The sequence below is a fragment of the Buteo buteo genome, chromosome 19, assembly GCF_964188355.1.
Source record: "Buteo buteo chromosome 19, bButBut1.hap1.1, whole genome shotgun sequence".
NCBI lineage: Eukaryota > Metazoa > Chordata > Aves > Accipitriformes > Accipitridae > Buteo > Buteo buteo.
In genome coordinates, this window is record NC_134189.1 from 29,377,832 (window position 1) to 29,405,008 (window position 27,177).

At 48.7% G+C, this 27,177-nt stretch overlaps 1 protein-coding gene across 10 annotated transcripts in view; it reads right to left on the reverse strand.

Annotated features, from left to right (window-relative positions):
• PPFIBP1 (PPFIA binding protein 1) overlaps positions 1-16,719 on the reverse strand; it is a 117,809-nt gene extending 101,090 nt beyond the window's left edge. For 8 of the 10 annotated variants that reach the window (XM_075051915.1, XM_075051916.1, XM_075051914.1 and 5 more), the window contains exon 1: positions 16,570-16,719. The gene's annotated coding sequence lies outside the window, so the exon portion shown is untranslated. Of the gene's footprint in view, positions 1-7,571; positions 7,591-15,907; positions 16,037-16,569 lie in introns of those variants that run through there. The other 2 variants (XM_075051909.1, XM_075051910.1) reach the window with 2 other exon arrangements.
• Positions 16,720-27,177: the final 10,458 nt, after the last annotated feature.

Below are 27,177 nucleotides of genomic sequence, written 5' to 3' on the forward strand. Positions count from 1 at the left end.
AGCTATGAGCTTAACTCAGTTCTGAAGGATGTCAGCAGGAAAAAAGGAGGTAAAGTTGCTGGTCCCTCTGAACAGGAAGGGGAAGTAACAGTTACGCTTGCCTAGAGCAAGGAGGCATTTCACCCTGAATCGGGATCCCTTGAGTTGGAACCCAGCCAGAAAGCCCAAATAATAGCCCTTCTGCTAAGAAAACCACCGCTGAATCTTGACTGTTCACAAGCTGTCTGGAACACAGTTTTAAACTCATTTAAAATACAATGGGGAAAAAAATTCCCACCTCCCATCACCCTGAGAAGATATTAAATCTATGCTTTCTCCATTCTTGCTTTGACTGTTTTTCATTACTCAGTTCCCCAACAACTAAATGCTTTCTTCAAAATTGACAAATTTTAAAGTATTGGGGGTTTATGTCTATTTTTATACTTCCTCCCTGCACATGATGCCGTTGGAAACCTTTAAGTATTGCATATGCACAGATATGGAAATTTTGCTTTTACCTGGATTAAGTGTTTGCACTGTTTCTTTGAATCATCCAGCTTGTGTCTTTTACAGGAAATTAAATTAACATAAAGCATCTTTTAATAATCGTAAGAGCTCTCCGACAATTCAATTTGCAAAAAGACAGACTAGCATTCTGCATTACAGTAGGTGGTTTATCAAGTGTTTTGACGGAAGATCTTGTTAAAAGCCTTGTCCAGAAATTTAACACCACCTCGTACTATTCCTGCAATGCAGTCAATGAACAGAAAACAATTACAAGAGCACAGCCAAGCAACTGCTCACTCTGTTCGCAGGCTAAGTTGCTTCACCGTTTTAAAACCTGGAATTCTCTGGGTAGCAGCTAACATAATCCAGCTGAGCCACTGCCAGGATCAGCTCCATGAAGGCAAGTTAATACTGATCTGCTTTATTCTGTTTTCCCAACATGAAGCCAGCTCTGCACCGCCGGAGGCCCCAGCCTCGTGAAGGAAGAGCCTGGCAGTTCCACTCTCAAAACCTGCATGGGGTCTTGGCAGGGACTCCTCAGTACAGGTCACCTCAGTGGATGCACACGAGAGGGATGAGCACAAGAGATGCAGAGAAAGACAGACAGCATCAAGGTGCAGAGAGGATTCGAAACAACAAAGAAACCCAGGGACAAAGGCTGCTACGTGCACGTGGGCAGTTGTCCCCACCGAATACAGAAAACATGGCCAGCAGCAGCCCAAACCACAGGAAAGCTCTCACTTCAACATACCAACGTCCCCACATGCCACTTGATCACCCGTGCCTCCCTGAAAAGCATCACTCCCACTCGGCTGCACGGTCTGCCCTTGTACACCACAAGGGCTTGGCATGCTACGCACTCAGGCAGCCCCGTCTGCGAGGAGCTCAACATCCAAAAGTAGAAAGACAGATAAAAAGCAGGATAGCAGGAAAGCAGTGAAAAGGAGGGAGGCAACATATCCCAGCCTCAGAGGGAATGAGTGGGAGCTCAGTCTGGCCCCATCCACCCAGCAGCAGCTCCGGCATGAGCACAACCAGCTTTTGTGCAAACGCTGACACACAGAGCACATACCAAACAAATATTCCTTAAGGGGGGAAAAAAAGAAAAAGAAAGATGCGTCAAGTAAGACTTTTGGGACAACTACTTTTGCTCCCGGGTTCACGGGCTTTAACCTATTTTTAGTAAGATGCCTTTGCAGATGCCAAAATAACATCTCTCCCCCTCTGTACATACACAGCTGGACACGAATCTTTGCAGCCTGACAGGCAGCATCTGCATTCAGCTTCACAGATGTGAGGTAACAATAGGAAGTCTCGAGAGGAAGCCTTTTCTCTGGAAATCCAAACACAAGTAGTTAGTATGGTCCCAGTGCCAGGCCCATGTGAAGGCAGGACCCATAAGTGCAGAGTTAGAAAGTTCCTTCCTCACCACCAGCAGTACCTTCCTCCGTCCTTTATTCCCAAGTAGCACGCTTGAAAAAAACCCAACATGTGCGATTCTAACGCTGTAACACAGAATTGCTCCTCCTCTCCCATATTAGCACACAGGACCACCTAAGAATTGGTGTTTCGCTCAGAAACTGCCTCTCCTCAGCCATCACAGCTCTGCAGAAAGTCCACAAGTCTATTTACATCCACCAGACCAACATGATCTCTGCACAAGCAGGAGAGGCAGCTGGACCATGTGGGCGCTCCTTTCCCATGGAGAAGCACCAGTGGTGCTCCCATGCTGACCTGCAGTCTGAAACTCCCAGGTGGCATCCGTCCCTCCCCACTCCCAGCCTTGCAAGAAGCACGTGGTGTTGCAGACCCTCCACAGCACCACAGTGCTCTGACTGTTCAAGCCCAGAGTAAGCTGGACTGTAAAATTACACCAGTCTACCTCTTGCCTCCGCTGCTCTTTGGCACCAGCACATCTCCCAGAGCACGCACATTTTTGTACGCTTTTTCACGAGGCCTAAAAACCTCACTGGGAGAATTGTGCCCACTCCAAAGACACAAGCCAGCAAAGCCCCATGCTTCTGGGAGCCGACTCCAACTCCATCAGGGAAAATCATCCCAGCCTCTGAGGCTGTCTTTAATGCCATCACTGCTGTGAAGTCCACCATACACCCACCCCAGTGCTGGGAAAAGGGGATGAGGGCCAGAGCCAGCCCCAGCAACATGTTCTCCTGCTGTCGTGGGGAGTGCCAAGCCCCCCATTGACAGCTGGGGCACCCACCAACCTCCGGCATTCCCCGACCCCTACAAGAGGCTCTGCAGCAAGAACAGGGCTGTCGCCCACCCACTCAAAGGCTGCCCTGACCAGATTGTTTTGCCCTGCTTCCCTCAACCCTGCCACACACTCTGTCACTGCAAAGCACAAGGAGGAAGCAGGCATTCCAGAACAGCACGCAAAATCCTGCCATGCAGGCGAACCAGCTCCAGCTGGGCCCACGTTAGCAGGGCACGCAACCTGACCTCTCCCTCCGCCACAGGGGGAGCGCGCTGGCCTACAGGCACAGATTCATCCTGAGTAGGCCCACGTTTTGTTCAGCTACTTTACTTCATCTCCAGCACCCTCCTGCTTCCCTGTACCCACAGTCCTCTCCCATAAATCTGCCTCGTTTCTTGCAAACACCTACACAGTGAGCTGGGTGTGCTGGCTTGTCTCAAAACTTCATCAAGCCTCACACAGCTGCAGCCAACTTTTAGAGGAGGATTCACTTTTCATTCTTCATAGTCTCAAAGCTACGCAACACATTGAGTCTGTGCTGTAACCTCCTGTTTATCGCGGAATGAGTAACACAGTTTAATTTGGATTAATATCACGTATGGCTTCTATCAGACCCTGGAGAACCTCTGGCTGCCCTCACACTTCTGTATAAACATCAACTAGATCCAGGCATGATGTTCTAGATGCAAGAGGCAAAACCTCTGCCTCCAAGCTTTGCAGTACAAGCTAGATAAGAAGGATTAAGGAAATGACACCGCATGAATTACAGTGCGCTCAATTTCCTTGTGTGCCTGCGGGAGACCACGGGCTGCGGTACAGAGGGCAGGGACGTGCACTTAGAGGCCAGGCCCCACGGCTCGGGGCAGCCCACGTAAGGAGCATGTCCTCCAAGAGGGCCCGCGGGGGTACCCGAGGGTCACACACGCGTCAGCTGCGGAGGTCACTCTCCCTCTCCCCGGCCCTCGGGAGGGACTGACAGGACAGGGGACGCCGGCTCCAGCCAGGCAGCAGCACAGCGACGTAGGTTTGCAAGACAGATAGCTGCCACGCAGGGATGGCCAGCTAGCTGAGCACATCCAATCCAAAATTTCACAGCCTGGAAGGGTCATCTTTGTTATTTTCATGTCAAGCGACAGTATTTTGGACTGTGCTGTTGTATCCTTGACCCTGTGATTTCTAACTCCTCAAGCCAGCAGGATGACCTGCTCTGCGGCAGCTGGCTCTGGAGGAGCTCTTGCCACCCAACAAGCCCACCTCTACCCCACCAGCCCAGTCCCCCCTACACCCCATGGGGGGCCTGTTTCCCTGACTCTCACTTCCATGCCCAAAGACTTCAGCAGCAGAGACCTCACCACCCCCTCCACACTGGGCAGGCAGTACCAGGATGTGCTCCTCCCTTCACCAACCATCTCGCTAACAGCTCACCCAGACAAGAGGGACAACAGCAAAGGCACCTCTACTTGGGCCATCGTTGGGTCTCCATCCCCATTAACCTCTCCCTTTCCAGAAAAACACGGGAAGTCTGACAATGCAAAGTTGAGGTCTCACTAGAAGCAAAAGCAGGACTTCCATTGCCTCTAGCAGGTATTTCACGCACCGCACTGTTATTTCTCGCTCTGCTTATGGCAAGTAACATCTTACCCACAAATGGCCCAACATCTTAGGGCAAAAAGAGACAGCAAACCCAACGAGGCTCAGAGAAAAGGTGGTGGGGTCCCATTTCTTCCTTTTAACACCAAAAAAGAGACAGCCCCCTCGTTTTGCTCCTAAATGCACACCCTGTGGGAGCTACATGAACACAGCTGGATCTAAGGAAGGGAAATGTTGTTCCTCACCACGTGCAACAGTAAAGCCAGGCCCTAATTACTGCAGCCATAGAAAAATGATACAGCACACTTCGTAAGAAGAGGAATTAACTGCAATATCACAGCCAAATTCCAATTTGGCATCAGCAGTACAGCCGGACACACTGTTCCAAACAACTGGGTAGCCAATCCTAAATTATTGTCACATGCGCTGTAGCTTCCCTACCCCCTTTAGTCCCTCCCCTCTGAAAGAGGCACTGCAATACATCAGTATATCAAGGCAAGTCCCTACAGAAACATCATCTTGTTTCAGCTACTTCTGCATTTACAGATGCCTGACAGTAAGCTTAGCCTTGCCTAAACGTAGCAGACCTAACTCTGCAGCCTGTTATTTTTATGCCATGCCCCGAAGTGAATGGAGCAGTGTGAGGCACAGACACACACCAAGCACGACCTCACATATGTTTTGACAACTGCATTTTCATACCTGTGTTGGGATTCACTAGGAGCAAAGTGACTTTTCAGGACAGTGTGTCAGTTTCTCTTCATGGAAACACAACAGGGCATGACATTTGTTTCAAGAAACTCAAACACACAGTAACCACAATTTTTGTTCATCATATCTCCGTGATATTTTCACTGATGAATGAATAAATTATCATTTACATCAAAGGCAAGATTTCCAGTTGGAGGTTATTTACTTTTGCCTCAATTACAGCAGCTCTGGCAAGCTAACTCAAGATACAGATGATGTACAAACCAAGCAGCAAGTGCTCGCATGCTGGGAACTGTTCAAACAGGAATAATTCAATCTTTTTGTAGCCTCACCCTGGCTAATTTGCCACAAGCAGTCTCTTTTCAGATGCTACATGAAACACAAGAAAAAAAAATACAAGCTGGATTAAGCTGGTACGTTTACAATCAGTTCATCTACTGAGAGTTCAGGTCAGTTAGTTTTCTATGTAAAACAAATTAATTTTTTTCAGCTTCACAGGGTTAAAGGAACAAAAATTTATTGCAGTAACCAAACATTCCTCACCGGACAAGTGTGCAGCGATTACTTAACTAATGCAAATTATTTTCAGTCCGCATGTAAGGAATGTATGGGATAATTGTAGGGCACTCTCTTCCACCAGCATTTTACAAGTACTTTTTAGGTAGCTATGGAGACATTACAGCCTTTTTCATTTTGCTGTCATAACTAGACAGCTATTGATTTCTGTGTAAAATTCCTTGGAAGAATGGGGAAGGAAGGGGGAGTTTTAAGTACTACAAGGTCTGAGAGTAAGAAGCTGAAGAAAATGGAAACAGATTTCAGATGGAGACGGCAGCATGGAGGCTCCCTGCAGGAGGTAGCCTTGAACTCCAGGTCCTGCTTTAGTACTTCTGCAAGTAAGGAGGTAAACATATACCACTATATAGCATGCAGGCAACAGAGGGGTAGCCTGCCAACCAGGTCTGAAAGGAAGAACGTTTCTAGCTGCCACTGTCATCGCCCTGCATAAAAGGAGGTGCTCTTTGACAGCGTGCTGTGGTTTTGTTCTGATACAAAGCTCTCTGGAGACATGGTGGGACTCCATCCTTGCAATCATCATGCTGGTCTACAGGATGTTCCCCTCTCCCTCTAAGCAGTTAACATGGAAGCCTCACCCCCAGCAGGCCTTGCAGGTAATCAGTGTCTCCCCTCCACCCTCCCCAGGCATTACAGCCTTGCGATAGACTACGGGTTGAACAATCCTGCACTTTACCCTCCTTCCAACAACAGCTCGAGAGCTTGCTGTAAGCTGAGCAAATGCTGGTCCTCAGCAGCCGATTCTACCACGATGCCCAAAATGATCCCGAGAGAAATGCCTTTCACCATGACGACACCTTTGTGATCAAACACTTCTGCGTATGTGGATTTAAGACCGTGCATCACAACAAGCGCGTCTGAAACCCGAGATACCGTCCTGGGAAACACTGTGTCGCACAGATAAGGACGCGCACATAATTACAGATTTAGGTCCCATTCAGAAACTCCCTCAGTAATGAGAGCAACAGATCAGGCTCTTAACAGATTTTTCCCTTTGGATAAAACAGAAAGGAAAGCCTGTTTGACCAAAACATTTTTCTTAAATTCACCTTAGACCCAGTCACAACAATGGAGCCAGAGCCTGCAGAATTATCTCTATCACCAAGCTGCAGGAAGTTTACCAGCACCACCCTGAAAACAAATCTCAATCTTTTCATCTCCACAGTGCATTTAAAGCCTCACAGCTGTTCACCGAAAGGACATTCTCAAGCAATACCGCAAACGGAGGGAGAGCAAGCAAGATGCTGCTGCTGCAGAAGCGTTTGCACCGATGACAGACCTGTTACTGCTCCTTTCGCGTAACGCCCGCCCATCCGTCTACGCAACCACATCATCCCCACTGCTTCGTTAATTCGTGTGAAGGCTTGAAAGGGGGGAAGGATTAATCATCCTTTAAGCTCTCCAAGAAGCCAGCTGAGGAGTGCCATCACCGCCCTCGGGGTGTACGGGTGCCACCAGCTGCTGTGGGTGGAAGCGCTCGGTCTAGACAGCATGCAGACTCTTCCACTGCTCTCAGCGACAGTCTGATCGGCCCACGTTCACAACACCCCGGTCACAGCTTTGCCACGTGCTTCTGTGGCTGGTGCTACTAGCCAGTGGCCAGCAAGGCCGCCCAGCCTCAGTGCCCACCAGCACAGGGCTGCCCCGCGAGCGGGGCAAGCCAGCCAGAGGGGCAACGCCACAGGGCGGCCTCGGGACTCGCCCCATCCCGCGGCCAGCCGCTCCCAGATGTTTCTGCCACCCCAACACCACCAGCAGCATCCCAGTTTCGCAGCAGCACCACAAATCCGGTCGCACGCCCCACCAGGTGCCAGAGGCACGCCACGCGATTGCAGCATCCCCGCGCCGCAGGGCGCAGCCCGGCCTCAGGTGCTGCTGCTGGATGGCTGCACGCCTCCCCCGGGGCACCAGGCTGGGAGGGGGCCCCATCCGTACCCCTGACCCAGCAGCACTGCTCCCGCTCACTCAGAGAGCAGAGCCACGCTGCGCATACCTCCACGGGGTCCACCACCGAAACAGGCTGCAGCCCTTCCAGGCACGGGCGGCGGGACGAGAGGTGCGCTCCCCCACAGCGTCCAAATTCCCAGCAGTGCTGCATGTCCCCAGGATACCCCGAAAAAACACATTTCTGTCCAGCACCATCAGAGGTTGCAGTGGTCCTGCCCAGCACTACACACAAGGTCCATCACCAGCTCCAGGATGAGTGAGGAAACCTCTTACAGGATACTTCTGTTTAGGACCTCTTAATTAGATGTTTCACATCCAAGGGAAGGTGTAGACCAAGGCAAGCCACTATATGCTCTTTCTGGAGGAGAAGAAAAAAAAAACAAAAAACAAAAAACCAAAAAACCAAAACAATCACCCCCCCCAAACAAACAAAACCCACAAAAGGTAGAAAAAAATCCCAGCCTAAGACAAGAAATTCTTCTTTATTGAAATAAGAAAGACAAGTTCTTAGAGACAAATTAATACACATTTCTGAACCTTCCCCTGATGTTTCCTTTACAAATAGAACAAATTAAAAGTGCTGTCACAAGTTAAACAAGCTTCAGTTAAGTGGAGGAAAAAAAATGCTGATGGCTCTAAGATCCAACTGACAAGCCTTTTCAGGTCTGCTCTGAACCAAAACTGACTTCCCAGAGACTTAAATTAAGAGTAAAGAAATAGCCTCCTTTGCTTAATCCTGTTTTGGAAGCAGGACAGAGGATACTACAACAAAGCTGGCACCTGAACCCACCAGGAGGCATCCAGCCACCATATGCCTTTCCTGGAGATTAGCTGCTCAACACACCCACCTCTTCACGAAGACCTTTGCTCCACTGTGCATACAGCTGTGGGCAGGAATTGGGAACACTCGGTGTGCCTTGGCTGCTCCAACACGTCCTGATATCCCTCCCTCTATGTAAGCCACTAACCCACTGAAATTGTCTATAATACACACCCCATTCCAGGAGAACAGCCATTTGAACTTGGATCTTGAGAGAAGCCACAAAGGACGGCTACTTCAGCCTGCAGCTGCAACGTGAAGGTCCCCCCCTGCAGCACAGAGGTCCCCGACAGGTAGGTTACACAAAGCACTTGTCAGCTGTGGTGTGGAGCACCTTGCGTTTTCAGTGTACCAGCATTTTGGGGAGGATGAAATTTTTGTCTGGTTCTTAAAAAAAAAGGAGCTTGATAGACAAATGGCAGGGCGTGGGGTGGTACATCAGAGATGCTTCCAGTGCAGGACAGTGAGAAAAGAGGCCCCAGGTGAGCAGCAAAGGGAGCACAGCCATCAGAACACCACCTCCCACTGTAAAGTGCGTTTCCCAGCTTGGATAGGGAAACCTATGCAGGTCCCAGCAGCAGGAACGCTCCCTGCTCCCACGGAGCCACAGCCTCATCCACACCCCGGCCTTCACCTTCGCCCCCCCTGCATCCTGCACACAGCAGCTCTCAGAGGCAGCACACTCCCAACGCTCCCCTGGGATGGACAAGGATGAACCCATGCTACATTTTAGTGGATTTATAAACCTAAACCAGGGCGGTAGAGGAGATGCTTCAAATCCACAAGAAAAACTTCCAAAATAAGGCAAAACAACACAATCACATGGTGGACATCTAATACCCATTCACACTCAAGCTGAGGAGATCCCAATAGTCTACACGCTCCCTCTCCTTGCCAACACCTTGTGTCCACAGGACTTCTTCCATATGAGTAAACTACCTGATCCAAGCCTAGGGGAAAACAGATTCTGGCAGTCTCCATATGGCAAGACTGATTTTTACAAACACACACCAGCTGTGTCCTTGCTACGCTGCATAGAACCCAAGACCACAAGTGCTACAAGTGCTACAACTGCGTGGGATAATAACTATTTTCAGAAACATAGCAACAGCTCAGCACTTTTTTACAATTAAGATGCTCTTCCTCACCTGCTCTTCAAGGCAGACATTAATTATCAGCACTACACCCTGCAGAATCTTAATTTGATCCTACGGACACCTTCATGTGCCAAACTCATGACATCCAAAAACAGGGAGACCAGCCTCCAAAGGGCCTGTGTGTTCTTTTCCCCATCCCTAGCACTCCCTATGATCTGGGCTAGTCCAAATAGCTAACCTCCTTCAACAGGGCTTACACCTTTCCCATGTTTTGCAAAGGCTGTATTTCTGTCTAAGCTTCATACATAGCTATAGCTAGTGAGTACATGTACTTTAGAGAGAAAATATCAAGTCAAGACTTCAGTAGAACACCTACCTAGACTTCCTGGATTATTCTGGATCCTTTGAATGGACTTGAAGTTCCCTGAACTGAGTAGGTAATCAGAAATTAAATTTTGCTCAGATCAAGACCCATGCTGTGGAAAGACACTCAGCAGCGCAGAACAGACAATCTAAGCACACCCTCAAAGCGTCTGACGCACCGCAAGAACCTCCAACAAAGCTCTGTGCGTGTATCAACCACGCTCCTCCTGCACTCTACCTGCAGTGCCCCTGGGACACCAGGTAGCCAGCAGTAAACCACAGGCCACAAAAACTACTGTGAACAGCACACAGCCTGCAAGCCATGGCTTGGTCACTCCTTTAAGCACAAGCGAGATCACAAACCTTAACCACACCTTACCGCTGCAGAGAGAGAAACCAGCTCTGACATTTTTGCCAAACTCTGCATGGAGGGGCAAAGGCCAACAAAACAGCCCCTGAGACTCTCACTGAACCACTCTTCTTTACAGCAAGTAAAGACATCATTTTTAAGGACATTCCTTCTGAATTTTAGAACTTGGTCTGAAATCCTTAGGACTCACACCGCGCTAGGCTGAACCCTTCAGCCCATGAATGCCCAACCATTAAGCTGGGAGAGAACCAGACTCCCATGACCGTGCCTGCTGACGGAGCGCACGGACAGCTGTGTGCACAGCTGCCACGGCATCAACAAAAGGAACCGCCCTTCCTCATCCCCCAAACCAGATCCCAGTGCTGGTCCAGTAAACGCACATGTGTTCCTGTTTCTGTCATTCATAAAAGAGCACTACGGGGCAACGATTTGAAAATGAGGAGGTTGGGGGGTTGTTTGGCAGTTTGTCTGTTTTTACAGTAGTAAAGCTATTTTTGTTACCAACTAAAAATTGCGTACATTTTATCTCCCTTCGACCACTGCAGTGCCCATGAACTATTTGGGGTTATATTCTACATTCATATTTTTTTTTCCCTAGATTTCTGTTTCAGAATTGATCAGTCTGAGAAAAGGCATGCAAGATCAAATCATTATAATTTCCTCTTATTTTGACGCATGCGTTACAGAGCAGGAAAATAAAGTTGTTCTCCCAAATCCGTCACATTTGGAGCCAAGAGAATTCTTTGATTTAAAATGTGCCGATTCACGCTAGTGTTTATCAGATTTTTCGGATCCAAGACATAATTAGACAGCTGTCTTCGACAGCACAAAGATTCTCCAGTTTAGAGTTCAGATGCTGAAACAGCCAGCTCAAGTCTTAGCCTTAAGTTTTCCACTAGTATTTAGGAAAAAGCCTAGAAAGAAAGGTGCAAGTACAAATCAACGTTTGGATCAGTGTACTTGATCTTGGAGCCTTTTGTTCACAGGTGGCATTCAAAAGGATTTTATTCATGCAAGAGTTACAACACTGTGCCTACTGGAAGCGTGATTACCATCAAGATGTATGCAAATGGCTGCTTAAAGTCACACTTTTTGTTATTTCTATCTTACCTCAAACACCACAAGCCAGAGACTGCTTAAATGGCCTCTGGTCCTGGTTCTTTGGCACAACCTGCACTGTTTAATGATGCAGAATGGCAGAAGGGAAAGTGAGCATCCTTACCTTAACACAAACTGTGACATAGGTTTCCAGCCCAGCACTGGACAGGAGATCTAACCTCTCTGCCTAAGTATTCTCATGATAAGGGGAACCAGGCTTTTGCATCGCCCAGAGGTTTTAGCAAGATTCAGACTTGCACCGTGCTTTTGAAGAAAGAGCAGAACGATTCTGGTCTTCACCAGCAGCCATTCCTCACGGTCCTGAGATGACATGCGGGAGAAGATGCAACATGCAAGGCACGAGGGTGGAATTTAGCAGCATTCCCCCAAGACAGTACCTCTACCGAAGAGTGCTCTGATGAAGCATTAGCTCCATCAGCCCGGAGGGGCCAAGCACTCAACAGCAAGAGAGCACGGGACTCCCACCCAGGAGATATGTCGGGTTTGCAAGGCCATACTGCACAGCCTAAGCTCTTCCCAAGTTCTCCACCTGCCTCCCCTGTTAATGATGAAGATGGCACAGGCAGGGGCAAGGAGAAGAAAGGCTATAGCTATGACTGGCAGCAAGACCTGTATCTAAATCTATTTCCACTGATGAAAGAAATCAGTTCTTTACATAATTGGTTTATCTTGGCCTTTTGACAGAAACAGAAGCACGGCCACTGGAAAAAAAAGGATAAAGTTTTAACCCACCACACTTTCCTCGTGTACAGCAGAAGTCACAGAGGAACAAAGTGCCCTGGAAGCTAAAGGGTATCAGGAAATCATATATGCCCATAGCAAGGGCAATACACATCACAGGCAAGCAACTGCGAACCCAGTCTGATGACTGAATTATTAACAGAAAATTCCAACCTTTAAGCAGAAATAAAGTACTATCTTGGCAGCAAACACTACTAGAAAAATAACACACACAACCACTATCCTCAGTCTGAGCTGAACCAACACGCAAGTCACTTTGTGAGAGAGAGGTGGGGAAAAAAAGAGGGAAAAAATGGATGCATCATTCCCTGCATTCACAGCTGAGCACCCTCGCTAGGGCACTCGAAACAAGGAGAGATCCAAAGCAAAGATCCCACCAGAAAACCACTGAGATAGATGTTATGACTTCGCATGATCATCTGCTAAAGTTGTCTGAAGTTGGAAATGTGCAACAACTGCAGTTAACCCCATGGCAAGAGAAACACTGTCTTCCAAAGGAAGGACCAAGCTTTAACTCTGGATTGGATGCTGACTTTTCCAAACATGGGCCAAGAGAAGTAATCTCTCAGGAATAACACGGAGCCTTTCCTACGTTACGCAAAGATTAATGCCTGTAAATCTGCCACCTTCAAGGAGCTACTTGAACAGTAAACTTCCCTGATTTCTGAAGCTGTCATTAAGTCGCCACCCTTTCTCCATTCACAGATCACCTGTTCAGCAGCCAACTTTTTAGCACTAACAGTCAAGTTTCCTACGAAGGTACAGGGAAGGTTGATGCCCTAGACCTACTCAAACTAAAAAAAGCCAGCACAAATGCAAAGACTGACAAAGGAAGAGACCTAGGCACAGTACATCTGCTAACCAGACACTGCAACACACCAGTTAGGCTCTGGGGACACAAAGAAATTTACAGTATGGCAAGTCAGGGTGGGAATTTATACTCAATGCTAAATAAATGTCTGGGTATAAACACCAGCAGTAAACACAAGGCAAGGCAATGTAGTTTACCTCTCCTGGGCTGGATCCAAGAGCAAAGTCGCTAATGGGATGACTAATGGGATCTCACAATTACAAATGGGGGAGGGGAGCCACTATTCAGCCTAAGTACAGGAAGGTACTAAGTGGTTTTATTTATGAAGATATTAAGTGGTTTTATGTATTCTTAATGCACAGCTGTATGCACAAACTCCACAGAGGAAGAGTGAACACAACACACATCTGAACCTCCCAACAAACCTGTTCGTTGCGTTTATAAATTTACAGATGTGGCTTAGACAGACAGAAATAGGTCAGATCATAATTGTACAGCTTTAAAGAAGCAACATAACTTGAGTTTTGCTTTGAAGCCTGAGAATAACAAAGGTAAGTACGAGAAGAAGCTGTCTCAGGTATACCAGCCTAACTTGTGTACCGCCACATGCAAGCCGAGGCAGACATTACCAGCAGGGGCTGGGGCTTTACTGACCACCTCTAACACCACAAGAATTTCCAGAATGCTCCATTACCTCCCTAAAAAGCCTGATATTTGGGCTCTTACTTTATCTGTTGAAAACTACTGCAAACCAGTGGACTCCCCAGTCACAGGCATTCATTTTTTTGTGCTCCTCTTGCCCCACCCCAGGAGTCAGGGATACATTTTTGGACCATCTGTACTGGATTTGTGATCTGGCCACCTCTGCGCTCCCCCCGCCTCCACAGAAAACACATAATGCAAAGCACAACAAAGGAAAACAGTCAGTTACTCAAACTAGTTTACAGCAACACTATCTGGTCCTGAGTAAGACAAAGGTATATTTTGATGCAATCACACCACTGTCAAGAAAGTGACTAAACCTTCTTTGGTTTTAAACCTCTTCAGGGGAAGGATTTTCACTTCATAGTTGAAACTACTGCTTGAAGCCGTGAAAGAAACATCACAGAAACCCCATTTGGATGGACTCAAGAGACACAAAACCTCCTGAAGCATGCTGTACCACATGCCTCATAACACGCAGCACTGCCTGTCCTCGGGCCACCCAGGCCTGACCAGTGAGCAGGGACCAGACTTTGTCCTCCTCATCACCAGCGAGCAATGGGACCAGACAGGCTGGCAGCACCACCTGGGAACCTCAGTCTCCTGGGAATGACTGTAATTTCAGGAATGTTAACAATTATCCTCACGTTGACACAGGTCACAAGCAAAGTCTCCCCACACACCTCCACAGACATTTTCGTCAGGACTCCATTCCCTCCTGCAATGTGTTTTACACCGCATAGGCAGTGCAATGCAAAACGGAAACAGGACTTGCATCTAAGTAGGGGGAAAAAAAGATGACATTCGCCACAGCTATCTGCCCCATGTGACAAACCTCATTTCAAGGCGCTTGCTCCACCCTGCGTTTCGGGGACAAGTGGAAACGTTACTCACCAATTTTTTTCCAGGGCACGGATCTGCTGCAGACACACGTGTACAGGACACAGCAACTTAAATATTCTTCAGCAGAACTCTTAAACCCAGAATGGATCCAGCAAACAGATGAAAACCCAGGGCAAAACTCACCAAAGCTGAAGAAGCGCTTGAATCTGGACTGACGTGTCTGGACTCAGGCTCTTGCCCTTATCTCACTTGAGAGTGTTACAGGGGCTGCTGAATACCTAACAGCACCTTGCTCAAAGGCAGCGTGCCTCAAAGCAGGAGCAACGCTGCTGAAGAGGGAACCCACTCCTAAGGGCCCCTGCTCCACAGCCAGGCAAACAGGTAGAGCTCCACTGCCTTCGGGGAGGAGAGAAACATCAACTTCACACTCCCAGCACGGAAACACCGACCTTAATTTACGAGCAACGCAGCACGCCATTGACAGTCATTCTAACCAGCAAACCGAACAACTCCCTCTGCTTCTAGGAGTCCATCTATCTCATACAGCTTTCCAAGAAACTCTGCTAAATCCTATTGTCAAAACTCTCCTGGGATGTGTACTAAGCCAAACTAGGGAGCACTTCGGCTCTTAATTTCTTACTGATGTGAGGAAGTTAAGAGGCCAAAATTCGTGCTGCATTTGGAAATGAGAGTTTAAGCAGACTTCAGTTTTCCTAGTTTCCAGGATACCTCTCGAACCAACCTGCCATGCCACCTCACTGCACACACTGGTTTTACTGAAACCCGTACTCATGGTTTTTATTATAATTACAAGTCCCTTTTGTCCTTCACAAACATAAATCCTCAAGCTATGGCTACTACCTTTAATGGAAGCAATAAATTCGGAGTTGGCACACTGAAACATCTTCCTCTCAGATGCTCGATCATGTGAGCACAGAGAATATTCTCATTCTGTGACCCATTCTTGCTGTTTACTTTTTGGAATGCAGAGACACTCGTATTGCTCAATTGTGCTGCCACTGCAATACATACCAGAGCTCACACATTGTGCTGCTGGTAGTATCTGTGCTTGGGCCAAAATAAGGAGAGCCAGCAGAGTCTCTGAAGGCTCAGACACAGCCAAGCCCAAGTCCTGAACCCTTCATCTGCATTTTTGCACGAGATGGGCCGCGCTGCACTTCCACGAGAGAGCCGACACGTGTTTTTACACCACAGCGAAGCATTTAATGCTGAAGCTTAGTTTCCCCCCCACAAAAATAACTGCATAGGTGTAAAGCACTTTTTAACTGCTACAGCTGCGCCTCAGCCAGGGTGTGAGCTAGCACAGCTACTTCAGTTTTTAGAAGTCACAGACCTAAATGAAACACACCTAAACGAAATAATTACAGGATGTAAGAACCCCAGCCTTAAATCAAAACACGTTTGTTAGTTCCAGATAAAACTCACAACTGAAGTTTCGCAGTACTTGTAGCTGAAACATCCCACTAAAGCCCGAAAAGATTAAGCCAGAGCCTACCTCTCCCCAAAACTGCCCTAAAAACGATGTCGGTGCCACCACATAAATACGTTACAGAAGATCAGGAGCCAGTTACCGACGCTCCCTCCGAACCCGCTCTCCTTCCCCTTTCAGCGAGGATGCAGCAAACGCAGCACGGGAACCCCTAAACGTAGCCCGAGGACAGAGGGCCGGCTGGTTTTTGGCAGGGAGGGAGGGAGGGAGGCAGGCGGCGGGGGGGGGGGGGGGGGGGAGCCTCTCCTCGCACCCCCCCGGCCCCCCGCCACCCCGAGAGCCGCCCGCTCCCCGCACGGGGCACGGCCGCTCCGGGGGACGGGCGGCGGGTGCCCGGCCCGTTGCGCCGGGATCACGGCGGGCTCCGAGCCCACGCGGGGGCCGCGCTGTGGCGACGGTTCCCGCCCCTCCCGGGGTGGGGGAACTCGCCGCCCCCATGCGGGGCGGGCGGCCCGGGCCCACGGCGGCGGGAGGAGCCCGGCCCGCTGCGGCCCGCACGGCGCGGCGGGGCCGTCGGTGCGCGCTGCCGCCGCCCGCCCCAGGCAGCCGCGGGGACGGGCACGGTGGGGGCTCGGCCCGCCGGGACCCGAAGTTGCCGCAGTCGGGCTCGGTTCGGTTTACGGACTGAGCGGGGCCGGGTCCCGGGAGCTCCGCGGCGCGCCCCTTACCTGCGCCTCAAACGCCGCGGCGGCCGCGCCTCCGCCGGCTCCGGGGCAGCCCCCGCCGCCGCCGTCCGGTCCGGTCCGCGCCGCTCCGCTCCGCTCCGCCCGCCCCGTCCCGGCCGGCCCCGCCCGCGCCCCGCCCCGGACCGCCCGCGCCCCCGCCTCGCACACGGCGGCCGGCACCCCGCGGGGCCGCGCCGGGCGCTCGCCTGGCTCCCCGCCCCGGGGCCGGGCCTCCCCGACGGGGCGGGCGGCAGCGCCGGGCCGGGCCGGCGCCCTGATTGGGCTCGACGGCAGTCACTCGGCGCCGCCGGCGGAGGGCGGAGCGGGCTCGGCGCCGGGCCCGGGCCGGAGCCCCCCCGCCCTCGGCCTCGGGCCTGCCCACCGCGGGGCGCCCGCCCCGCCCCAGCCCGACGGGAGCCCTGCGGGGGCGCCGCCCGCCGCCGGGGCCGGGGCCCAGGGCGGGGTGAAGGGCAGCGCGGGGCCGGCCTCCCGCCTGGGGCGGAGCGGCTCCGGGCCGGCCGCGGGCCCCCCAGTTCCCAGCGCCCCTCACGGGCGAACAGCCCAGGGCGCCCCGCCGGGGCTTCCCATCCGCCCCGCCCCGGGGCCGCGGCGCTCCCCCCGCCCGCCTTCGCGCCTCAGGATCCGGCCCTGGGCCGGCGGTTCCACCCCCGGGCCCTGACGGAGCCTGCGGACCCCCCCGCCCCTCCTTGGGACGCGGAGGAGGGCAGGCCGCCGCTCCCCCCGGAGCAGGCCGGCTCCCGCCGCTGGCAGCCGACAGCCCACCTACCGCCGGCGGGACGGCCGCGCTCCCTCGGCCGCCTCGCGTCCCGCCCCGAAAAGCGGGCAAGGCTTTGCCTGCGGCACGGCAAAATGGTCGGCGGAGGCCTGGGAGAGCGCTCCTTCAGGAGCGGGGGGGCGCTCGGCTCGGCGGCTGGGGCCGGCCGACGGACCCCTGGTTTTGTTTCGAGTTGACCCCAACCCTTTCTGTTTCACAGCTCTTCCTCCCGTCCCCTCTCCAAAGGCTGGGTTAGACAAAACTCTTTAACGTAACGTTTTTCGGTGTGGAAAAAAAGATTTGGCTGCGCTTCATTTCAGACCGTAACTTCTGAAAAGGGGGAAGTTTCCATTCAAAAGCATGTTGAAGGTAAACATTTTGGATTCTCAACCAAAATGGGCAGGTACCATTTGCTGTTTTAAGGATAGCTTGCAAAGAGCAGAAGTCAATTCAAAACTCTTTTTTCTGGCAAGTGACCCGCCTGTCGTGTGAGCCGCACACACAGCTGTAGTGTGTCTCGGGTTAAACAGGAGGACCGAGTTTTACACTACAAGAAAAGAATTCCACGCAGCCATGCAATTAAGAGCACCTGGTTTTCTTTGGTGTCTGCTGTTTCTCGTACTACTGTTTCAAAGCTCTGGTGACTAACTATGGGTTTTGATGCTGTAGCATCAGTTTCTACAATTGGTCTTTTTGCCCATTTTCTCTAATCCTCATCAAATCTCGAGGCAGCGTTACCAGTTTGCTGTCAGCCGATGGGCAAGGGCTAGCACCGGGCTGAATCGCAGGGGTCCTGCATCCAGCGCAAGCGTCCCTCCTGAAACGGCTGGAGTTGGACTCACCCTACAACAAGCGCTTGGAACAAATACTGATCCCTGCTGAAGGTTGATATTCATCGGCCTTTGTTTTCTGAATTGACCATTCTGTTGATTCCTTTTTTTACACTTTAATTAATTTTTAATTCAGAAAGTGAAGATTCTTACTAAAGAACCTAATGCAGAAGGACTTTGTTAGTCAGCATGGTGTATGAGGGAGATCTCTCTGAAAACAAATCTGAGCTGACAGAACATTGCAAACAACTGTTTGAATTCTTTCATCAAAGAAAATACCTTTGCAAGTTAAGACAAATCTCCGATAAGGCTTTCTGGCTTGCTTATCTCTCATCTCCCAAAATAGCTTAGCCCTTTTTGCTCCAGGCTGGTTTGCAAGGGAAGGTTGATTTCCTCCACCTTTGTGAAAATGCAGCAGCCTCTGAGAAGGCAAACATCTCGCTCGCCCCTCCCATGAAGGCCGCAGGAGGTTACAACGAGCAAGAGTATTTTCCAACATTCTTCACTGCTTGAGGAGGCAAAGGGAAAAAGCTATTCCCTCACTTTGCAATGGCAACACGTACCATCTCCGTGGATACAAATCAATAAATGGCATTAAGCCTAGTATTTCAAGAGCTGTCAGAGGCATTTTGAAGGCGCAGCGCGTGCTGTCTTACACGATCTTCTTTGGGTGATACTTTGAGTCTCTGCACATACACGGTGTGGTACAACTACAGATGTGGTGTTGCAGCGCAGTTATTTTTCAGCTGGATCAGTGGGGTGAGCAGACACGCTCCAAGCCTCCGAGATCACTGGCACAAAGCGGGTGTCTGGGTGTCAGGGGTGGGGGCACGGGCAGGACCATGCCTTCCGCCGGCAGTGACTCTCAGATGAAGCCCCATGCAAAACAGCAATGAATAACACTCCTATTAAATCTGCAGTGCATCTATTCTGTGGTTTTGCCCGTGCCTCAGTGCCAAGTGATAAACATAGTGCAGTTTTTAATGCAGTTATCCTTACTACATTCTCACAAATGTTATTTTATATAGTTTAAGTGACTCACCTTGGTTAATTGGGAGCGTTAATGACTTGTAGTGATCCAGATTTCAACTTCTTCTGGAAGTCATCTGTTTTAGCAGCATGATGGTCCTTAGTCCCATTGCCTTGGTATCAGTGCTAGCTCACAGGCAGGGCCCTGAAATACAATAACAAGCCATGAACATACCAGCCAATTTTTAATTATTTTTCTTTTTTTTTTTTTTTAAACTTCAGCACCTTGTTGGGCCCAGGAAGTTTTCCTTTAGACCAAACCCACTCCCCAAAATACAGCAGCTGAAAGAGCCGAGGGATCTCCTTTCCAAAGGGCAACGATTTCACACCCAGGTTGTGCACAGCTTTCATTTCAGGACAGCTCGGAAAGTGGATTCTGTGAGTCACTCTCTTTATTCCCAGATGGGTGTTAACCCCCGTTGTGGTTTAACCCCAGCCAGCAGCTAAGCACCACGAAGCCGGTCACTCACTCCCCCCCCACCCAGTGGGATGGGGGAGAGAATCGGAAGGAAAAAGTAAAACTTGTGGGTTGAGATAAAGACAGTTTAATAGGACAGAAGGGAAGAAATAATAATGATGATAATAATAAAATACAATAATAATAAAAAAATTGGAATATACAAAACAAGTGATGCACAACGCAATTGCTCACCACTCACTGACCGATTCCCAGTTAGTTCTCAAGCAGCGATCCCCTCGGGCCAACTCCCCTCAGTTTATATACTGGGCATGACATCCCATGGTATGGAACACCCCTGTTGGCCAGTTTGGGTCAGGTGCCCTGGCTGTGTCCTGTGCCAACTTCTTGTGCCCCTCCAGCCTTCCTGCTGGCTGGGCATGAGAAGCTGAAAAATCCTTGACTGAGGATAAACACTACTTAGCAACAACTGAAAACATCAGTGTGTTATCAACTTATTCTCACACTAAATCCAAAATGTAACACTATACCAGCTACAAGAAAGAAAATTGACTCTATCCCAGCCAAAACCAGGACAACCCCAAAGCTGAGCCAGGTCAGGTCTCTGCTACCGGCTGTCCTGGCACAGTTGTGTCAGCCAGAGCTGTGATGAGATAAGGTCCTTTGAAGGCAGAGCTGTGCCAGCAAAAGCACCTTGTGCAGACGTAGGTATAAGCAGAGAAAACGGCACTTTTGTCTGGGTAGCTTATTTCGCTTGAGGAAGCTGGAATTCACTCTCTCAGCAAAAGCATGGTTTTACTGTTAGAAGCTGCATCTACCTTGGAAATAGTTGCTCTTCTGACCAACTATTGTAGCTTTGCTATCAAAGCTGTCCTGGCTTTCAATTACCGGAAGTATTCTGACTGTTAAATACTCAAAAGGGCAAATTATTTTAGCCAAAACCTCGAGCTTCAGTAGGACACTATTTTCAGTCCTGGGACAAAGCACTGCACAGTTTCTAGCTGTCAAATCAATAACTTAACCTTCCTCCTCATGTTTAAATTCCCCTCCAATCCCTTCTTAAAAAGGAGAGGAGGAGAGGAGAGATTCAGTGCCCAAAGGATCGACTTAATCCATAGCAGCTGAAGTAAAAAATGCCCCCAAACCGTACCCCCCCGAACAGTCAAACTTCTGACCTCAGCTGTCCCATCCCTGAGTCTTCCCACAGCCAAGCTTTGGAAAACACTGTGAGAAAAGCCCCGCGCACCGAGCCTACTGCCAAATGGATAGAAGGGATGCTGCCTTGGCTTTGCTGCCTTGGCTCTGCTGCACTGGCCAAACAGACCTGCTCAGGGCTGAAGCGCTTCACACAAGGAGTTTCTCTCTAGAGTTTCTAGTTGAAACCCCCCAGAAAGAAGGCGGCTGTTCAAGAAATGACCGATCTGCTCCTGTGGATGGGATTGTTTCAGGTGCCCCTAATCCTCTGAGGTGGGGTTACCTGCAGGCCTAAGAGCCTCCAGCTGCAGTAGGGGGTGATACTGCAAGCAGGAGGAGGCAAAGCACACATCATCTTTCCATTGGAGAATCCGCGATCTAGGGGTTAATAGTGAAATCCGTCTGTGAAGCGTCTTCCTGAAGGCTGGATAAAACTGAGTCTCCCAGGAAGTGCTGGAGAGGAGATGCTATTTCACACTTGTGTTGTCCATGCTGTCTTTGATAAGCTGCTTGGTGGGTGCGGCCATCACCAGCCTATCGAGATGACCGGTCTTGTGTATTTTTTCTGGAACCTTGTGCAATTAGCCCCTGAAAACCAAGAAAAAGCAAACTCAAGTACTTTCTCAAGTGGGCAAGAAAGGTTCCCATAAAACTTCACACACCCATGAGGGTGAAAAAGTAATTAGCTGCAGGAACTTCTCCACCCTGAACACTGAGATGAACATCAGAGATGTGTCAGTGTGCATCTGGAAATCACAAAAAATAGTATTACTAAGGAGAAGATGCTGCACATTTTACATAAAACATAAGCAAGAGAAAATCTGTCATGAGCAGGAACCACAACAGGCTTGGCTGGAGAAATGCGTACATGTTGGCAATAGCGTAGCTGTTGAAAAGATTGGGTGCTTCAGGTGGGCTTTGTCTTCCCATTATTTTGAATGATAGCTGTCATTAAAAGCAGGAAAGGAGAGATCACAGTTCAAAAGTTTTACATTCTTCAATTTCTGTAGGCCTACAAAACATTATTTTTCTCTCCCTGGAGGTCTCCCACTCACTAGTTTAGCTGTAAGTGTGCCTTAACTGGGCTGAAATGCTCATTAGGTTCATGCATATGCAATTTTCACAGCGTTCTCTCAGTTTCTTTAGCAGCAGATAATTCTTGTACTTACACTCAGGAGCTGCTTTCTGGTATACTCAGTAAGGACGACTGCTTGATCAAGAGCTAGAGGGAAGCCCTTTGGGTACTCAAAGTGTTTAGCTTCAGACACAGGAAAAAATGTTCAACAACTCAGTGGTGTAAGAGTAGTCAGAAACTGGTGTATAGGTAGTGGCGCTAACTTTTACTGGTAGACCTCGCAGTGGAATGTACCAAATAAGCACATCTCCACTGAAACACGCACACGCGGCTTGCACGATGACCAGCCAGCAAGGCAAATACCTGGGTCTGTGAAGTACTGCAAAATGTTATCAGAGAAAAGCAGGCATGGTGGATGCAGCAGGACATAACAACCCTGACAGAAACTCAGTTTGTAGCATCTGCCTAATCTGAAGGAGACTTTTCTTCTAGATGCAGCCAAATTCATCCCTTGTGCAACTCACACTGTTAATCATGTCTGACCTCACCACTACCCTTTGTCTATGCCTGGCCAGTGACGACACCCTACACCCCAGCTTCTGTGCCCTCACCACTGGGATAACTCGCACTTTTCATTTCCCACTAATTCTGAGCTCATACTGCTCCAGTTTGCCTGGGACTGTTTACATACAGACACAGCGATATCACCCTTTTTTTCCTTTCATAATGACTTTCCCATTCCCATTCCCTGGGGAAATATGTGAATTTTTTCCTTAAGTTTTTCCTCAGTTTCTCAGATACTCCCCCAAGCACATCTCTTGGTTCAATTTGTTCTCAGCATCAACTTCTAGATGGCACTGCAATGAAAAACTGCCAGTGCTACTGAATGCAGTCTTTTTGCAGTTCTGCAGTTCTAGCAGGGCTCTCCAGCCGGTAAAGCACTAGTACAGCGATAAAGTGCCTTTCTTAAGAGAATCTCCAATACTGCATCCTACTGCATGGAAGTTATTCTCTCCACCGTGCCAATGAAGAAAACAAGGGATGAAAAGGGGAAGGGTGTATCTCAGTTCACACTGTAACACCGTAGAGTCTGCTGAGCCAACCTCTGAGCAAGGCGGTGCATTTGCACAATGCGGAATAGCCAAATAGCTGCCTTCGAGCCCTCCGGTCCCTCTGCCATGCAGCTGGGGAAAGCAGCCACGGTGCAGTGCCAGCCCCACTTCCAGAGCCGCAGATATCTCTGCCCGGCACGCTGTGGACAGAACTGTAGTGACTTACTCCAGATCACACAATGAGTCAGTGTCGAAGCTGGCTCAGCCAGCTGGCCGCTAGGCTCAGGCTTTAACCGTCCTTCAGGAGAGGAAAGCAACGCCGGTTTAGACATTCCTTAATACGAGGGCCGCGAGGGCCGCGGGTGACGGCGACGGCATCCTGCCCAGACGAGAGCAGGAACCGCGTCTGCTTCCCATTTCCAAGAGCCCAAGATACACGAACCTTGTTTGTTCCTGGACTGACTTCTCTGGAAATGAGTTTTGCTGGTGACTCATGGAGGTGGGAAGCAAGGCCAGGCTCCCAGGCTGAGTCACCCCCGGTGCACGCCGGGTAGGAAAGCATGCTTTCAGGTGGCAAGCACCAAGCAAATTAATCACTTGAAATTACTAAAATTTTCTGTTCTAGAGAAACAAGAGGTGGCACGTGAAATCTTAGGGGCTGACTAGGATAGTCACCAAGCTGCCTTACTGTATCAGTCAGCGTGATACTTGCCTCGCTCCAAGCAAAGTGACAGACAACCATAAAACGGATTATTTTATTCTGAAAGAAAGAAGAGAAAAACATGGAAAATACAGCTCAGAGGTAGCACAAGGAGATGGTGATCATCAATTTAGCTGCTATCGGTTTTGGTCTCCCTCCCTCTCTCTCCAGAGATTTTACACCTTAGGAAACAGGAGAATAAAGCTTTCATTTTTGGAGATACTTATTTTTTAGGTTAGAAAAAACATCAGAATGATCTGTATTCTCCACATCACTTGTGAGCCCTGTCTTTTTGTGTTAAGGATAAGTAGAAGAGGAGACAAAGGGATTTTAAGAGGGGAGTAAGTAGTGTCTGAATTAGTATGGCTGGTATGAACAGTTTATAAATAGAACTTCACTAAACCTATAGAATTAAAAATATTTACATTATTTATCTAAAACCAAACAATACAAGGACCATTCATGAGACAAGCAATGGGGAAAAAAATTAAAATCACACTTCTGCATTCTTGTCAGAAGGTGTGCAGGATGAACTGAATTTCAGTTATCTGCTGCTTAACAGGAGAAATAGTTGCCTCTTCCCATTACAAAAGTGTCTGAGTATCTTACTGAAGTTACTACACAGACAATTTAAATCTCAATGTCAAAATGCTTTTTCAGATTGCATTTATTCAACAATGTCTCTGTTAAAGCTGGTTAAATGTTTTAACTTCCATCCCAGACAAAGTGTTGATTTTGACATTTTGAGAGAAATAGAGCAATGCATTTGGGATGAAGAAATGAGTATTTAGGATTTTCATTAAATGAAATATTCCAAGAACAGCAGCTGAGCAAATTAATAGGAAAATCAGAATATAAATATTGAGCTATTTCATGGGAACGCACGAATGTTCATCCACCTGGATGAACCAGAGCAGTGCTGACCAAGCGAGGAGGTGAAGGCTGGGATAGATGCACAGTGGCAAAACCAAACGGCGCAGAAGTACTGCCAGGCTGCAGGGTCACTCTGTCTCGTTGAGCTGTACCTTCTGCATTCATTTTAGGTATGCCGCTACCACCGCAGGTCCTTCACAGGGAGAAGATGGACAGGCTAGATGCAACACAGGTTGCAGAAGTGAGCGGGCTTGTGAGTGATGAAAGGTTAAACGTGCAAAAGAAAAAGCAAGGCATAGAAAGCAGGCAAGCGTAACAAAACAACAACAACATAAGGGTGGATAAGTAAATGTGCATCTCAGATGAGATTAACTATACTCTGAGTCTAATCTTGCTGAAGATGGAAGGCACACCTCCTCTAGCAGCTTGGCTTCATGAAAATACCTGCGGCTGTCACATCTCGTTGGCTAAATGCCGTTGTGCAAAATGATTTTAGTAGCCCTATCAGCTCAATAATGCACAATTTGCTAATGCACAGGCACAAGTGCCGGGATCCTGCATCAGCAGTCCTGTTGTGGCAGTTTTGTCTTTGTGCCAAAAACTTCTGAGAACATCTTTAAAGAGACAGTTCTCCTTTAATTCAGGTAACCTTGCGCCATGCACTGCAGGTTTCATCAAGACCTCCAAGAGCTGAAGAACTGTTTTCAGGGAGAACAGCTATGTCCATCTTCTATAAAAACGTCTTTGGTTCTTAAAAATAAATATTTTATCTTAAAGAGGTTCTTAAAGAAAGTTTCAAGCTTAAGTGATCAAAGTTATTGTCATTTCTTTTTAACATCTGTGGCTATTTCTTCTAATCCTGGGTTCAGTAAAGAACTATTCAAGCATTTCCAAATAACTTACTCTCCAGTTCCCCTTACTTAGATGGCTTCTTGTATAACTGCATTCAGTACTACTATATTTGTACATAAACTGCCTTAAAATTCAAACAAAAATGTCAAGAAGTGCAGATATGAGGTCTTTTATTCATATACAAAACATGTGCAAGGAATATTCAAAAGAACTTTCAATCCATCTTAGGCATCTGACGAATGATGTTTTCACATTTAAGATAAAACAGGAGTCAGAAGTAACCATTATCTTTTGGCAAGGGTTTTGCAAACATAAATGTCCGCCTTAATCTTTAGAAATCAGGACTTTAGACTGCATGACATTTTAAAATCTTGTTTTCTTTTGGAGTGTATGCATATACTTTTACATATACATAAGTAAACACTTATGCTGGATTCATTAATAATTCAATAGCCTACTTAAGACATAAGCCTATTTAAAATAAAGCGTGAAATTCTTACAGTGGATATTAAAACATAAGTTTAATACTTTTTTTTTTAAATGAATGAAATAAAATTCAAGGTGAAAACCATAAATGTTTGCTGTTAAAGTTTTAGAGAACATAAAATCACCAAACTAATGGAATTACCATCTGGAACAAGTATTGGCTGAACTGAACGAGCTTTTGATAAAAGTGATTTTTCTACATGTGCAGAAAGATTATTGGAGCTGAACAAGTTGAATAATCTGAGACAGATATATCAATAAGTTCAAAGCCAAGAAATGAACTGGGAACTAAACACCAAAAGGCTTGTGTTCCTTGCTTAGCTGTGAATAAAAGCAAGGACTGAAAGCAGCACCTCTCTTCATGCTTACGTTTTGAGGGACACTGTGATCAGCAGCAAGCACTTCGATTCACTAGGTGCAAAGGATCCTTCTAAAGCAGTTACATTTTAATGAAAAATATACCATGATGAGCTTTGCATGGCTTCTTCTGTGGACAGCATGCTTGTAATGGTGGTTAGTTAAAAATAGCGAAGGAGAGAGGGTTTTTGGACAGTGCGCGTGCCCTGAGAACCGAGCCATGAACCAAGCCAGATGCCGGCACCCACGCTGGCGGCTCGGAAGCAGTGGGCTTCCACCCCTACACATGGGCGCTGCAGGGGTAAAACACTGACCACTGACATGTAAATACTCCGTTTTCTCATTCTTGCATGTGAGATGGGTACTTTTTTTTTTTTTTTTTTTTTTTTTGCCTCCTTTGGCCCAGGCTTAGCTTGATTTGCTGTGTGCTGGTGAGGGCAGGCTGGCTTCTTTGCTTACCTCTTACAGCCCACGCTTGTTTTTAGTCTCAGGACCCATACCTGTGTAAGTAATAGTACCTTTGTTAGGGGAGAATGATACGTATGACATAGATACGTGATACGTACGCTCTTAAAAGACGTTTCTGACCAATATGCTGAATTCACAGCAACGGGTTTTCCGCAGCGGCAGGTGACCCCTCAGAGAGACGGGGAGCGGGCTGTGCTGCACCGTCAGTCACGTCCTCCAGAGCTGGGGTGGCAGAGAGTGAATTAGTGAAACACCCCGTCAGCAACGCACGGGGTGGCTCCGGAGCACCGCTGCTTTGCTGGGGGCTGCCCGCGCCCCCTCCCTGCCCGCCGTGCCTCGAAGGGGCTCTCTGACCACTGCGCCACACAAACCTCCACCCAGTAAACAATGCAACCCAAAACTTTCCACTCAGGCAAGCCGGAAAATTAATTTAAGGAGCAGCCTAAAGCTCCCGAGACACCCCCAGCCCCAAGGGGAGATTTGTGAGCCAGGACAGAAGGGA